The following is a 15,419-nucleotide window of genomic DNA, read 5'->3' as shown; positions in this document are numbered from 1 at the left end:
TAAATGGTGGTCCTACACTGCCGGAAGGGATGTTGCGTTGATGACTAGCTTCATTGGCCGAGGGTGCAACAACCTTAAGGGACGTTTGGTAGTTAGTCCAAGCTTTCAAATGCATGGTGGTTAAATGTCTATGCATGCAACTAGTATTGAGACTTTTCAGATTCTGACCTCTGCTTAAGGAAGTAGAACATTTTTGACAGATGACTTTGCGCTGATCAATTGGATGTTGTTTAAAAAAATGCCAGACTGCACTCTTTCTAGCATCGGATACCTTTTCAGGCATTGCAGACTGAGCTTTAACCGGATGGCCACGCTGTCCTCCACCAGGTTTTGGCTTTGCCACGCGTTTTGGGCAAGATACGGGCCCGGCAGATGGAACCTGTGGCGATGTTGATGCCTGCTGCGGCCCCTCCTCCTCCTCTGCTTCAGAACTGCTGCCGCCTGCACCCTGTTCCCCCAATGGCTGCCAATCGGGGTCAAGAACTGGGTCATCTAATAACTCTTCTTGTACCTCCTGCGCAACTTCGTCTGTGTCACCGTGTCGTTCGGTGGTATAGCGTTCGTGATGGGGCAACATAGTCTCATCAGGGTCTGATTCTTGATCAGCACCCTGCGAGGGCAATGTTGTGGTCTGAGTCAAAGGACCAGCATAGTAGTCTGGCTGTGGCTGTGCGTCAGTGCACTCCATGTCAGATTCAATTTGTAATGGGCATGGACTGTTAACTGCTTCACTTTCTAAGCCAGGGACGGTATGTGTAAAGAGCTCCATGGAGTAACCCGTTGTGTCGCCTGCTGCATTCTTCTCTGTTGTTGTTTTTGCTGAAGAGGACAAGGAAGTGACTTGTCCCTGACCGTGAACATCCACTAACGACGCGCTGCTTTTACTTTTACCAGTTTCACGAGATGAGGCAAAAGAGCTAGAGGCTGAGTCAGCAAGATAAGCCAAAACTTGCTCTTGCTGCTCCGGCTTTAAAAGCGGTTTTCCTAATCCCAGAAAAGGGAGCGTTCGAGGCCTTGTGTAGCCGGACGACGAACCTGGCTCCACAGCTCCAGACTTAGGTGCAATATTTTTTCCCCCACGACCACCTGATGCTCCACCACTACCACTACCCTCATTACCAGCTGACAATGAACGCCCCCGGCCACGACCTCTTCCACTAGACTTCCTCATTGTTTTAAAAACGTAACCAAACTAACGTTATTTGTTGCAGTCACACAACTTACACGGTGAGCTATAACTTCAGTATGATTTAGCTACCCCTTTACAGGTTGGTGAGACCACAGCGAAAATCAGGCCCAATGTTACACACTCTTTTTTTGGTGGCTGCAAATTAGAGAGATGCCCCACACGCAGGACTGTCACTGAAGCACAAATGTTAATATTAATGTCACACTATTATTTTTTTTTTATTTTTATTTTTTTCAGGAACACTTTAGAAACCCCCCAAAAAAAAAAAAATAGATTTTTGCAGGGAGAATTTAGAAAACAAATGTAACAAACTATATGCTTTCTATGGGCCACTGAGTGAGAGATGACGCACACAGGAATCAGGAGTGGCACACAAGCCCAGAGGCCAATATTTTTCTACCAATGATTGATGGAGTTATTTTCTCTGGTAGATTTTGGAACCCAAATCAAGGAAAAAAAATGTAGGCTTTCTATGGACCACAATTGGAGAGAGAGAGAGAGAGAGATGGCACACCCAGGAGTCAAGACTGGCACACAAGCAGAAAGGCCAATATTAATCTCCCACTGTTTTTTTTTTTTTTTTTTTTTTTTTTTTTTTTTTCAGGGAGACTTTAGAAAAAAAAATAATAAAAAAAATATGATTTTATCAGGAAGAATTTAGAAACCAAATAAAATAAAATGATTTTTTCAGGGAGAATTTATAAAACAAATAAAAACAAAAATAGGCGTTCTATGGCCCACTGACTGAGAGATGACGCACACAGGAGTCAGGAGTGGCACACAAACCCAGAGGCCAATATTTTTCTACCAATGATTGATGTAGTTATTTTCTCTGGTAGATTTTAGAACCCAAATCAAGGAAAAAAAATATAGGCTTTCTATGGACCACAATTGGAGAGAGAGAGAGAGAGAGAGAGAGAGAGAGAGAGAGAGAGAGAGAGAGAGAGAGAGATGGCACACCCAGGAGTCAAGACTGGCACACAAGCAGAAAGGCCAATATTAATCTCCCACTGTTTTTTTTGGTTGTTTTTTTTTTTTTTTTTTTCAGGGAGACTTTAGAAAAAAAAATAATAAAAAAAATATGATTTTATCAGGAAGAATTTAGAAACCAAATAAAATAAAATGATTTTTTCAGGGAGAATTTATAAAACAAATAAAACCAAAAATAGGCGTTCTATGGCCCACTGACTGAGAGATGACGCACCCAGGAGTCAAGACTGGCACACAAGCAGAAAGGCCAATATTAATCTCCCACTGTTTTTTTTGGTTGTTTTTTTTTTTTTTTTTTCAGGGAGACTTTAGAAAAAAAAATAATAAAAAAAATATGATTTTATCAGGAAGAATTTAGAAACCAAATAAAATAAAATGATTTTTTCAGGGAGAATTTATAAAACAAATAAAACCAAAAATAGGCGTTCTATGGCCCACTGACTGAGAGATGACGCACCCAGGAGTCAAGACTGGCACACAAGCAGAAAGGCCAATATTAATCTCCCACTGTTTTTTTTGGTTGTTTTTTTTTTTTTTTTTTCAGGGAGACTTTAGAAAAAAAAATAATAAAAAAAATATGATTTTATCAGGAAGAATTTAGAAACCAAATAAAATAAAATGATTTTTTCAGGGAGAATTTATAAAACAAATAAAACCAAAAATAGGCGTTCTATGGCCCACTGACTGAGAGATGACGCACCCAGGAGTCAAGACTGGCACACAAGCAGAAAGGCCAATATTAATCTCCCACTGTTTTTTTTTTTTTTTTTCAGGGAGACTTTAGAAAAAAAAATAATAAAAAAAATATGATTTTATCAGGAAGAATTTAGAAACCAAATAAAATAAAATGATTTTTTCAGGGAGAATTTAGAAAACAAATAAAACCAAAAATAGGCGTTCTATGGCCCACTGACTGAGAGATGACGCACACAGGAGTCAGGAGTGGCACACAAACCCAGAGGCCAATATTTTTCTACCAATGATTGATGTAGTTATTTTCTCTGGTAGATTTTAGAACCCAAATCAAGGAAAAAAAATATAGGCTTTCTATGGACCACAATTGGAGAGAGAGAGAGAGAGAGAGAGAGAGAGAGAGAGATGGCACACCCAGGAGTCAAGACTGGCACACAAGCAGAAAGGCCAATATTAATCTCCCACTGTTTTTTTGGTTGTTTTTTTTTTTTTTTTTTCAGGGAGACTTTAGAAATAAAAATAATAAAAAAAATATGATTTTATCAGGAAGAATTTAGAAACCAAATAAAATAAAATGATTTTTTCAGGGAGAATTTAGAAAACAAATAAAACCAAAAATATGCGTTCTATGGCCCACTGACTGAGAGAGAGAGAGAGATGGAACGCTTAGTACTGGCACACAAGCCCAAAGGGCAATATTAATCTCCCTTTTTTTTTCCAGGGAGAATTTCTGAAACCCAAAAAAAAAATAAAATAGGCTTTCTATGGCCCACTATTTGTGAGAGAGATGGGACGCTCAGGACTGGCACAGATGGCACGCTCAGGACTGGCACAGAAGCCCAGAGGCCAATATTAATCTCCCTTTTTTTCTGGGAGAATTTATAAAACCAAAAAAATATTTAAATAGGCTTTCTATGGCCCACTATTTGTGAGAGAGATGGCACGCTCAGGACTGGCACAGATGGCACGCTCACAACTGGCACACAAGCCCAGAGGCCAATATTAATCTCCCTTTTTTCAGGGAGAATTTCTAAAACCCAAAAAAAAAATAAAATAGGCTTTCTATGGCCCACTATTTGTGAGAGAGATGGGACGCTCAGGACTGGCACAGATGGCACGCTCAGGACTGGCACAGAAGCCCAGAGGCCAATATTAATCTCCCTTTTTTTCTGGGAGAATTTATAAAACCAAAAAAATATTTAAATAGGCTTTCTATGGCCCACTATTTGTGAGAGAGATGGCACGCTCAGGACTGGCACAGATGGCACGCTCACAACTGGCACACAAGCCCAGAGGCCAATATTAATCTCCCTTTTTTCAGGGAAAATTGATAAAACAAAAAAAAAAATTAAATAGGCTTTCTATGGCCCACTATTTGTGAGAGAGATGGCACGCTCAGGGCTGGCTGGCACAGATGGCACGCTCAGGACTGGCACACAAGCCCAGAGGCCAATATTAATCTCCCTTTTTTTCTGGGAGAATTTATAAAACCAAAAAAATATTTAAATAGGCTTTCTATGGCCCACTATTTGTGAGAGAGATGGCACGCTCAGGACTGGCACAGATGGCACGCTCACAACTGGCACACAAGCCCAGAGGCCAATATTAATCTCCCTTTTTTCAGGGAAAATTGATAAAACAAAAAAAAAAATTAAATAGGCTTTCTATGGCCCACTATTTGTGAGAGAGATGGCACGCTCAGGGCTGGCTGGCACAGATGGCACGCTCAGGACTGGCACACAAGCCCAGAGGCCAATATTAATCTCCCTTTTTTTCTGGGAGAATTTATAAAACCAAAAAAATATTTAAATAGGCTTTCTATGGCCCACTATTTGTGAGAGAGATGGCACGCTCAGGACTGGCACAGATGGCACGCTCACAACTGGCACACAAGCCCAGAGGCCAATATTAATCTCCCTTTTTTCAGGGAAAATTTATAAAACAAAAAAAAAAATTAAATAGGCTTTCTATGGCCCACTATTTGTGAGAGAGATGGCACGCTCAGGGCTGGCACAGATGGCACGCTCAGGACTGGCACACAAGCCCAGAGGCCAATATTAATCTCCCTTTTTTTCAGGGAGAATTTATAAAACCAAAAAAAAAAATAAATAGGCTTTCTATGGCCCACTATTTGTGAGAGAGATGGCACACTCAGGACTGGCACACAAGCCCAAAGGCCAATATTAATCTCCCACTGTATTTTTATCAGGGAGAATTTATACACCCCACAAAAAAAAATACAGAAAAATGAAAAGGCTTTCTATGGCCCACTATGTGAGAGAGATGGCACACACAGGGATGGCACTCTAGCAGAAATGCCAAATTGCCAATCTTAATCTCCCACCAAAAAAAAAAAAAAAAAAAAAACAGGGAATGTCCTACAATTACTATCTCCCTGCCTGCAGTAATCTCAGCCAGGTATGGCAGGCAGCTACTATCTCCCTGCCTGCAGTAATCTCAGCCAGGTATGGCAGGCAGCAATAAGGAGTGGACTGATGCACAAATGAAATAAAAAGTGTGGACAAACAAAAAAGATAGCTGTGCAGAAAGGAAGGAACAAGAGGATTTGTGCTTTGAAAAAAGCAGTTGGTTTGCACAGCGGCGTACACACAGCAATGCAGCTATCAGGGAGCCTTCTAGGGCAGCCCAATGAGCTACAGCGCTGAGGGGAAAAAAAAAAAAAAAAAAACTTCCACTGTCCCTGCACACCGAGGGTGGTGTTGGACAGTGCAAATCGCTGCAGCACAAGCGGTTTTGTGGTTAATGGACCCTGCCTAACGCTATCCCTGCTTCTGACAAAGCGGCAGCAACCTCTCCCTAAGCTCAGATCAGCAGCAGTAAGATGGCGGTCGGCGGGAACGCCTCTTTATAGCCCCTGTGACGTCGCAGACAGCAAGCCAATCACTGCAATGCCCTTCTCTAAGATGGTGGGGACCAGGACCTATGTCATCACGCTGCCCACACTCTGCGTTTACCTTCATTGGCTGAGAAATGGCGCTTTTCGCGTCATTGAAACGCGACTTTGGCGCGAAAGTCGCGTACCGCATGGCCGACCCCGCACAGGGGTCGGATCGGGTTTCATGAAACCCCGACTTAGCCAAAAGTCGGCGACTTTTGAAAATGTTCGACCCGTTTCGCTCAACCCTAGTTGATTGCATTTTGTTACTTGATAAAAAATAAGCTAAGTAAATGAGAAAAATATTGTGTAGAAGGACAGTTCATGCCACGTGTCCATCTTGGATAGCCAACAGTTGTATGGCACAAAGGAAGCACAAAGGACACTGATATGGTTGGCTAGGTACTCTTTCACCATCTTCAAAAACTTTTCCCTTCTTGTCAGACTTCCCCATACATTAGGGCCTGGGCGCCGGTAGGGTCTAATGAAACTGTCCGAGACATTTGATTGTGTTCCCCTGCCTCTGTTGGATCTGGTGTGTGTCTCCCTCATCGTTCCTCCTTGGTTGCCAAGGATCTATGACCTCTACCACCAGGGATGTCAGTTAGGAATTTTCTTACTGATAGTTTTGCTTGTGCCTTCTGGTATTACACCATTTTACTAGCCCTTTCCACTGCAGGGAGAATACATAAAAGTTCTCCTTCTAGCGGGGGTCTAAAAGGGTGAACAACCAGCAATCAGTAATGGCCAAAATGCATATAATGCGAGAGTCAGCGGAACATAAAGTCAGCCATGTATGCCAGACTCCCAACAGGCAAGACTTCACTGTCCCCACCAGGAGGATGACTCTCCATCTTCTCTTCCCTCTTCTCTTCCTCCTGTTCAGCCCATCTACACTAAACAGACGGGATGGAGCAGATGTGGGTAGTACTCTCTGTAGCACAGGCAACCATCTCCTGTTCTTCTTCCTCAGTCTCCTCCTCCTCAATATCACCCAGTCCACACTGAGAAAATGAGATGAGGCTGGGTATTATCACCCTGTGTACTTTCTTTGTTCACCTCCATGTGGTCCACATGCAAAGCTTCCTCTTTAATTGTGAGCAGGGAGTGTTTGAGTAGACACAGAAGCAGGATGGTTAGGCTGATTATGATGTCTTCTCCGCTTACTATCTTGGTTGATTGCTCAAAATTTTGTAAAACTTCACAGATGTAAGACTTCCATGCCCACTCGTCGATTGTTATGTGCTGAGCCTGACTGGAATACTGATGGGCATGTTGTAGCTGGTATTCAACTATTGGCCTCTGCTGCTCCCGTAGACTTGCCAACATGTATAATGTTCCATTGCACGATCACATCGCACATCAGTCGGTGACCTGGAACTTCATTGCCAGACAGGCGGTGTCATGACGCTGTTGTTGGATGACCCAGGAGTAGGGGCTCCTACCCTGTCCCTAACTCTAGGGGCACCAGTCTGAAGGTGAAGATGCCGGGACCAAGTAGCTTACTTTACCTCCTGGATCTTCCCTCTGTCTGTACTCTTCCCCCAACCAGGGAAGAGGGGAGCAGTAGTGCACCGTAGTACACGAACTAGATGAACAAGGTAACATGAACAGGTGAAATGGAAAATACCAGGCATACAAATGTACACTCACATATAACAAAGAAATGCACTGGAGAGTTGAGGATCGGGTAAAATCAAAGTAGGAGAGGAAAGGGAATTATCACACTCACAAACCCAAGCATAAGTCACAGATAAATCCACCAATCACCTACTCCAAAAACCACCAATTACTATCCTTCCAGCCTTGCACCATAAGCTAGTTCTGATGATGTGTGCTAGTCAGGACTCAGATTATATAGGGGATAGAAATGGCTAACCATACACAGCTGAGAGCCCTAGCTTCCAGAACTCTCAACATGACTGATTAACCCCTGTACTGCCAAAAGAAATTTACACCGTTTAAAAAGAAAGTGAAGTGCATCTATTCAGTGGAGGCGTAGGAGCAATCAGCAGCTGTGGTCTTCTGGCTCCTCTTCTGCGGTAACCCCGTGACAGGCAGCAGTTGTAACTGACTTGCACATGCAGCATACATTCACAAGTAGCTCAAGAGAATCTGGGTAGGTTTTCAGAAAGAGCTGAACAACAAAGTTAAGCACATGGGCCAGGTATGGCATGTGTGCAAGCTTACGAAGCTTCAGACTGGAAACAAGGTTACGACCATTATTACACATTACTACAGTTGAGCGACTTTTACTATTTTCGGATCGAGTCGGGTTTCGCGAAACCCGACTTTGTCAAAAGTCGGGTCGGGAGAAATCGGCCGATTATTGCGAAAAGTCAGGGGCCGACTGAAACACGAAACCCAATGTAAGTCAATGGGGAATCAAAGTCGGCAGTGAGTGGAGGACAGGAAAACACCTACAGTGCCCATTTTAATGCCAAAAACATCAATTCTTATTACTTAAGCTTGTCAATCTTAATTTACTTTATAATAATAGTTAGGCATTGAAAACTGGGGGTCATTTGGCTAAAGTTGTGGGGGGGTAGGGCTGGTTCAAGATTTTTGTAGGCCCAGGAAACGCGGAATACGTCACGGCGGTGGAGCAGGGAGAGGTACCGTATATACTCGAGTATAAGCTGACCCGAGTATAAGCCGACCCCCCTAATTTTGCCACAAAAAACTGGGAAAACTTATTGACTCGAGTATAAGCCTAGGGTGGAAATGCAGCATTTACCGGTGAATTTCAATAATAAAAATAGATCATTATTTTCCCATAGCTGTGCCATATAGTGCTCTGCGCCGTTCATTATTGTCCTATAGCTCTGCCCCATATAGTGCTCTGCGCCATTCATTATTGCCCTATAGCTGTGCCCCATATAGTGCTCTGCACCGTTCATTATTGCCCTATAACTGTGCCCCATATAGTGCTCTGCACCGTTCATTATTGCCCTATAGCTGTGCCCCATATAGTGCTCTGCGCCGTTCATTATTGCCCTATAGCTCTGCCCCATATAGTGCTCTTGCAACCGTTCATTATTGCCCTATAGCTGTGCACAATACAGTGCTCTGCGCCGTTCATTATTGCCCTATAGCTCTGCCCCATAAAGTGCTCTGCACCGTTCATTATTGCCCTATAGCTCTGCCCCCTATAGTGCTCTTGCAACCGTTCATTATTGCCCTATAGCTCTGCCCCATATAGTGCTCTGCGCCGTTCATTATTGCCCTATAGCTCTGCCCCATATAGTGCTCTTGCAACCGTTCATTATTGCCCTATAGCTCTGCCCCATATAGTGCTCTGCGCCGTTCATTATTGCCCTATAGCTCTGCCCCACATAGTGCTCTTGCACCGTTCATTATTGCCCTATAGCTCTGCCCCATGTAGTGCTCTTGCACCGTTCATTATTGCCCTATAGCTCTGCCCCATATAGTGCTCTTGCAACCGTTCATTATTGCCCTATAGCTCTGCCCCATATAGTGCTCTGCGCCGTTCATTATTGCCCTATAGCTCTGCCCCATATAGTGCTCTTGCGCCGTTCATTATTGCCCTATAGCTGTGCCCCATATAGTGCTCTTGCAACCGTTCATTATTGCCCTATAGCTCTGCCCCATATAGTGCTCTTGCGCCATTCATTATTGCCCTATAGCTCTGCCCCATATAGTGCTCTTGCAACCGTTCATTATTGCCCTATAGCTCTGCCCCATATAGTGCTCTGCGCCGTTCATTATTGCCCTATAGCTCTGCCCCATATAGTGCTCTTGCACCGTTCATTATTGCCCTATACCTCTGCCCCATATAGTGCTCTTGCACCGTTCATTATTGCCCTATAGCTCTGCCCCATATAGTGCTCTTGCAACCGTTCATTATTGCCCTATAGCTCTGCCCCATATAGTGCTCTGCGCCGTTCATTATTGCCTTATAGCTCTACCCCATATAGTGCTCTTGCGCCGTTCATTATTGCCCTATAGCTGTGCCCCATATAGTGCTCTTGCAACCGTTCATTATTGCCCTATAGCTCTGCCCCATATAGTGCTCTTGCGCCATTCATTATTGCCCTATAGCTGTGCCCCATATAGTGCTCTTGCAACCGTTCATTATTGCCCTATAGCTCTGCCCCATATAGTGCTCTTGCACCGTTCATACTGTCCCATAGAAAGCTCTGCCATTGTCGCTGCTGCTGCTACAGTAAAAAAAAAAAAAAAACACATACTCACCTCTCTTGCTTGCAGCTCCCGGCGTCCGGTCCCGGCGTCTCTCTGCTCTGACTGATCAGGCAGAGGGCGCCACGCACACTATATGCGTCATCGCGCCCTCTGACCTGAACAGTCAGAGCGCAGAGACGCCGGGAAGATGGAGCGGCGCCCGGCGGCTAGAACGTGGACAGGTGACTATGCGATACTTACCTGGTCCTGGCGTCCGGCTCCTTCTCCCGGACAGCTATCTTCGGTGCCGCAGCTTCTTTCTCTATCGGCGGTCACCGTTACCGCTGATTAGAGAAATGAATATGCGGCTCCACCCCTATGGGAGGTGGAGCCGCTTATTCATTTCTCTAATGAGCGGTCCCATGTGACCGCTGATAGAGGAAGAACTGCAGCACCGAAGACCGTGGGATGGCAGGGGGAGCGTCAGGATCGCTGGGACTAGGTAAGTATGCCTCAGCGCCCTCACCCCCTCACCCACCGACCCTGCCACCCACCTTGACTCGAGTATAAGCCGAGAGGGGCACTTTCAGCCCAAAACTTTGGGCGGAAAATCTCGGCTTATACTCGAGTATATACGGTAAGTATTTCAACTTTGCAAGTGCTGTGATCCTGAGCAAGCTGGGGGGCCCACTTGTTGGCACTGGCACAGGGCCCCTCATAGTACGGCGGTGTGTTTGACAGCAGGTGGTGCCTCCCACTGGCAGAGACACTTTTGCGTACTATGAGGGGCCTTGTGCCAGTGACGTCGCCAACGAATATGCCCCCCCACCTGATGAAGGAACCTGCACTATCATCTGCACCTTCCTCTTTGTCCCCGTGTAAGGTGGTATAGTATGCGGGAAGGGGAACATGACTTTCAGCAGAGTCAGATTCTGGCTGTGTAGAGTGCAAGGGGAATGTAGTGGTCTGGGTCAATGTACCAGCAGACTCATCTAGCACTGGCTGGGCAATGGGCAGGATGAAGACGAAACACGGATATAGGCCCAAATAATAAAGTAGTCTAAATGCAGTTCAAAATTGGTAACAGGACTAAACAGGTGGCATAGCTAGGTACAGGGATGGGCTCCTCTGCTGAGTAGCAGACAGTGGTAGTAGGCGCAAAGTATTAACTGGTCTAAATGGAGGCCAGGGCCCCTGTATATTTTAACTATCATCTATCATTTTAACAAATTTGTATTGGCAGTGCCATTGAAGGATTTAACAGCACAGACTACACAGTGGTGGAGCAGGGAGAGGTAAGTATTGCAAGTGGTAGAGCACTGTTCGAGCTGGGGGGAACACTCTCTCGTGGGCGGCGGTACTGGCACAGTGCCCCTCATATTACGACGGTGTGTCTGACATTGGCTGTGCACCACCACCGTCAGAGACACTTCATTGTACTATGAGGGACCCTGTGCCAGTGCCGTCACCCAAGAGTGGGCCCACTCACCTGTCCAGGCAAACGGCACTTGCACAGGTGCTTGCGCCAGGTGGTGACCACGGCCCTGTGGGGGGAGTCAGCCCATTTAGCGAGGTATAAAAATGGAACTTTCTGAAGAGGAGGCAAAAGAGCTAGAGGCTAAGTCAGCAAGGAAAGCCAAAACTTTTTCCTGCTGCTCTGGCTTTAAAAGCTGTTTTCCTACTCCCAGATAAGGGAGCCTTCAGGGCCTTGTGTAGCCAGACGATGATGCTGGCTCAGCACCTCCAGCCTTAGGTGCTATTGTGCTTTTGCCACTACCACCAGATGCACCACCACCACCACCACCATCAGTACCATCTGGCAACCACCGCCCACGGGCTCTTCCACCAGACTTCCTCACTTTTTGGAAAATCTAAACAAAATAACAACCATTATATGGTACTATAAAACAAGCTAGAAGGTGTATATAAACTTGTTGAGAATTTAAATCTCCCTTTTTTTTGGGGGGGGAGACTGAACCAAAACTCAGGCCCAGTGTATAAAACAACACAATGTAAGTGGCAGAAAGTGGCTGGCTGACATACGACAAACTAACAGGACTGAAGTATATCCACTTTGTGAGAATTTGAATCTCCCTTTTTTGGGGGGAGACTGAACCAAAACTCAGCCCCATTTTATATAACAACGCAATCTAAGTGGCAGAAAGTGGCTGGCTGACATACGACAAACTAACAGAACTGAAGTATATCCACTTTGAATCTCACTTTTTTTGGGGGGAGACTGAACCAAAACTCAGGTCCAGTGTATAAAACAACACAATGTAAGTGGCAGAAAGTGGCTGGAAGATATATGAAAAAATACAAGGACTGTAGTACAATTTCAATCTCCCTACAATGATCTCTGGAAAAGTATGACAGCAATAAAAAGGACTGCTGCACACAAAAGTGTGGACAAATAAACAAGATAACTGTGCAGAAAGGAGCAACAGGATTTTTGCTTTTAAAAAAGCAGTTGGTTTGCACAGCAGCGTGCAAACAGCAATGCAGCTATCAGGGAGCCTTATAAGGCAGCCTAATAAGCTACAGAGATAATGCACAAAAATATAGCCTCCACTGTCCCTGCAAGCAAATGGTGGTGTTGGACAGTGTAAATCGCTACAGCACAAGCATTTTGGGGGTGAATCTTCCCTCCCTAACTATATCCCTTCTTCTGATGAAGCTGCAGAAACCTCTCCCTATGCTAAGATCAGCAGAAGTAAGATGGCGGCTGGAGTGCACGCCCTTTTATAGCCCCTGTGATGCCGCAGAAAGCAAGCCAATCACTGTCATGCCCTTCTCTAAGATGGTGGGGACCGAGACCTATGTCATCACGCTGCCCACACTCTGTGTCCTCCTTCATTGGTTGAAAAATGGCGCTGAAAGCCTAATACGAAACGCGACTTTTGCGTGCAGATCGCCGACCTCATGGCCGAACCCACACTAGGATCGGGTCGGGTTTCATGAAACCCGACTTTGCCGAAAGTCGGTGATTTTTGAATTTGTCCGATCCGTTTCGCTCAACCCTACACATGACCATACCTGGTTGTAGGTTCAGCGGTGAGAGCCACACATCTGTCTGGTCTATTATATCTTTCCACAACTCTGCGACAGTATGCTGTTTGTCATCTAAACAAATTAGTTTCTGCAAAGTCTGTTTCCGCTTCACCAAGGCTGTGCTCTGAGATGACAAATTAGAAATGGAGGATGAGGAGGAAGAGGTGGCGCAGGAACTGGGGTAATTGCTGGAGGAAACCCTGATGTAACTAGGGCCCGCAATCCTTAGCATAGGTAGCATGTGTGCTGTGTCAGGGTGTGACTCGATCCTGGCATCCACAAGGATCACCCAATGTGCCGTCAGGGAAATGTAATGTTCCTGGTTTGGCAGTTCAACTCACTCAGCGATATATGGAGGCTGAAAACAGGAACACTGTCTCATCAAATCTTCAGTTGGTTCATTATATGGTGGCATAAATCAACAACAAGGGGAAAGTAAAACACAGCCCTTCAGGCAAAAACAGGAAAACGACAAAGAAAAACAAAATACAGTACACAGTCCACAGATTCGCAGGGAGTTGCCGACTCTGCAGCACCACAGGTACAGTCTTTCCACCTCAGGACCCAAACCATTGGATATCCTCTCTCCGTTCTGCTGAACAAAGACTGCCTCTGGAGCCCAGCAATTTAAGCCTCAGACCACACCCTGGGATGGAGATAAGGTGGACATCTTGCCACCCACTCTATGGATGTCCATTATATAAATTAGCTTAACCCTTCACTGCACTTAGTGGGCAGTGGGGCTGCTCTCTTGCCTTGCTCTCTCACAAGGGTTATTATCGGTAAGATGACCTGATCCTCTATTTATCATTCTCATTCGTGTGGCTTAGCCTTGCTTCCATATATATTCCTCTGTACAGTGTAAACTATACTATGTATATACCTCTTTACTATTCTATATGTGCTGAGTGCACGCAATACTACTATGAGACCACTGAATTGGTCACTACTATTATTTACTCTCTCTAGATTTATATTTGGGATACTAGACTTTCAGCATATTCTGCTCATAATGATAATAGGTCATTTTGACTTACCCATGCCCCTACACTTTTTTATCTGAGATTGCATTTTTTGTGACATCCTGTGGCATTACTTTCTCGCTATTGTACTTTTCACTTTTTCATTTGCATTATTATGTCTTTGTATGTATTTTTTCTATTAAATATTTTTTTTATATGTACGGTCTTTTGGGCTTATTTGACTCCAAGTCGCTTATAGGGTTCATGTATTGTGGAGTGCCCTTTATTACGGGTTGTCTATTCGGCTATTTTCACTAATTGTTCTATTAATTTATTACTTTAAAATGTTTTTTCTTTGGATATTTTGGATTATAGTTTTCAAGAAAGAACATCCATACCTTCAACGTGAAAATAAATGGGAAATTTTGCTAAATGAATTCTCACTGCACAATCAGTAAAAAAAAATCCCAAAAAGAAGGATGAATTGGAAGCATTTAAAGAGAACAGGATGAATGAACACAGAACTTAAACACTTGTTAAATGCAGGGCATGAGTAAGGCCGGGGTCCCACTAGAGAGTTTTATGGATGTATGAGAGGCGCAAAAACAACGCATTGCACACGGACCAATGATTCTCTATGGGGCAGCCGTATATTTCGCAGCCGTATTTTACGGGCTGAGAAAATCGCAGCATGCTGCGTTTGTCAGCGTATTGCGCCAAAAATCCGCCAATGAAAGTCTATGGGGGGTGAGAAAAATACGGATTACACACGGACCATCGGTGTTCTATATAAAAGCCGGTAATTCAATGTGGTGCACAGTAAAATCACACTGACAGTTTAAAATAGAATAGATAGAATTAATGTCTATACATAGTATCTATATATATGTCATTGACACATATATATATATATATATAAACTAGCTATTGAACCCGTTCTACGCCCGGGTGGCAAGCATTTATATTGGTATATGGTCTCCATCCTGGTATGTGCTGCTCCATCCTGTGCCCCCATCCTGTCATGTGCTGCTCCCATCCTGCATCCCCATCCTGTCATGTGCTGCTCCCATCCTGCGTCCCCATCCTGTCATGTGCTGCTCCCATCCTGCGCCCCCATTCTGACATGTGCTGCTCCCATCCTGCACCCCCGTTCTGTCATGTGCTGCCCTATTCTGTCATGTGCTGCTCCCATCCTGCGTCCCCGTTCTGTCATGTGCTGCTCCCATCATGCGCCAACGTTCTGTCATGTGCTGCTCCCATCCTGTGCCACCATTCTTTAATTTGCTGCTCCCATCCATATGCCCCATACGCTGCTCCATAAAGGTTTATGGCCCCCATAAAATGATCCATAGTATATGCCCCGTACACTGCTCCATAAAGGTTGATCGCCACCATAAGATGCTCCATAGTATATGCCCCCGTACACTGCTCCATAAAGGTTTATGGCCCCTGTTGTGAATTCAGTTGTCAAGCTCCCTCCTGTGGTCGTGAATGG

The sequence above is a fragment of the Ranitomeya imitator genome, chromosome 2 (genome assembly GCF_032444005.1).
Source record: "Ranitomeya imitator isolate aRanImi1 chromosome 2, aRanImi1.pri, whole genome shotgun sequence".
Lineage (NCBI taxonomy): Eukaryota > Metazoa > Chordata > Amphibia > Anura > Dendrobatidae > Ranitomeya > Ranitomeya imitator.
Note: the sequence above shows the minus strand (reverse complement) of the source record.